This window comes from Lutra lutra, chromosome 15, assembly GCF_902655055.1.
Source record: "Lutra lutra chromosome 15, mLutLut1.2, whole genome shotgun sequence".
Classification (NCBI taxonomy): Eukaryota; Metazoa; Chordata; class Mammalia; order Carnivora; family Mustelidae; genus Lutra; species Lutra lutra.
The window spans coordinates 50,760,666-50,762,501 of record NC_062292.1 but is presented as its reverse complement, the minus strand read 5'-3'; the positions used below and the strand labels follow the sequence as shown (position 1 = coordinate 50,762,501).

The 1,836-nt window shown below is 38.2% G+C and overlaps 1 pseudogene; it reads right to left on the bottom strand.

The window, feature by feature from the left end:
- Positions 1 to 404: 404 nt before the first annotated feature.
- Positions 405 to 1,177, bottom strand: LOC125085592 (proliferating cell nuclear antigen-like; annotated as a pseudogene).
- Positions 1,178 to 1,836: the final 659 nt, after the last annotated feature.

Sequence of the window (1,836 nt, the reverse complement as noted above, 5' to 3'; positions counted from 1 at the left end):
TTTATATGATATAGTAGCTTAAACTGAATTCCCTACAGTACTTGCAACAGTCATGGTCCAAATCAAGGCAATGTCTTGTGATGATTGAGATTCGATTAACTTTAATTTAAATTGAAAAAAGTTTGTTAAAACGGTATTTAGAGTCAAAACACTTTTTCTATGAAAACCATGAGTATATCTAGGTAAGGCAGAAATATTTCTAGGTTAACAAAACCAGATTTGACTTTGGACTTTATTCTTCAAGTAATAAAGAATGGAGGAGAAATATAGGTTATTTATAGAAACTGTCTAAGTATGTACTCAGAGGTATGAATTTGGTGACAGAAAAGACTTAAGAACATGTTAGCATCTCAGAAGCAGTTCTCAAAAAGCTTAATTTTATTTTCTTGGATTTTTAAGAATGCCTAAGATCCTTCTTCATCCTCCATTTTGGGAGCCAAGTAGTACTTTAAATGTCTCATATCAACAATTTTCTGCACTACAAGGGGTACATCTGCAGACACACTGTTACTGGCAGGAGAGAGGAGATCAGCTTTTATAAATTTCAGGTATCTCAGTGCAAAAGTTAGTGGAACTGGCTCATTCATCTCGATGGCAACAGGTTTCTCCTTTTTACTTGTTCATTTAACTTGTTCACTTACTTGTTCATTACTTGTTCATGACAACTTAATATTTCTATTTCCTAGTTCTCCACTGGTGTAAAAATTTCACTCTGTCTTTTGCACAGGAAAATAAACAGCATCTCCAGTATGACTGAGATGTCAGCATATACATGCAAATTCATTGGAAGGCATCTTTACTACACAGCTATACTCTTGTTCTGAAATTCCAGGTTGTTTGACATCTAAATCCACAACCTTAATTTCATAGCCTGAAAACTTCTCTTGATTTATTGCTTCAAATACTACCCCATGATGTCCGCATTATCTTCAGCCCTTAGTATAATGATGTCTTCACTGACTGCACTGTATTTTGGACATGATGATGGGATTCCAACCCACAGGGGCACGTGAGTGGCTCAGTTGTTAAGCGTCTGCCTTCAGCTCCGGTCATGATCCGAGGGTCGTGGAATCAAACCCCGAACGGGGCTCCCTGCTCAGATGGAAGCCTGCTTCTCCCTCTCCCACCCTCCCTGCTTGTGTTTCCTCTCAGCCAAGTTGTGGTACTCGCGGTTCATGTAGAATGAAACCCTCAGAGCTTAGGGTGAGCTGCAATAGGGTAAAGTGGGAGGGGTCCATGTTCTACAGGTTTATGCTGTTGGAGCTTATGTCCCAGCAATCCTCATTGTTGAGATCCTTAGGGGCTTCTAGCAGCTTTTTCAGGATGGAACCCTGGACCAGATGTGCCTGGAACACGGTGGCAGAGTCTCAAGGATGAGGCGACAGGTGGAGGTAAGGAGAAAGTAGGTAGAGGTAAGGAGGAAATCATAGCCAGCTTGGTGTCTTAGGATAAGAGTGAGCCAGATAACATAGGATTGAAAGTCTGAGAACTAGGAAGATCACCAAAAATGGTAATTATTTAATTTGTTTGATTAATGCCTCTAGTGGCTAGCATTTTAAAAACTATTCATTGTTGGCATTATGTCAACTTAAGTGTCTTATTTTCATTTCGTTGCGATTCGCCTAACTCAGCATGAACACTAAGGCTCCTTCACCCAAAGTTAGATACTTCTCGTTTTTCCCAATCAGAAACTAATAAAGAAAAAAAAACAAAGAAAGTGTTAGGCTGGAAACATAACTTTAATTCAAAACATAGTTTAAACTTAAAAATCGAGTTTTCTATGCAAATATAGTTACATGCATTTTTTTAGAAGTTTTATTTATTTTTTTTTAAGAT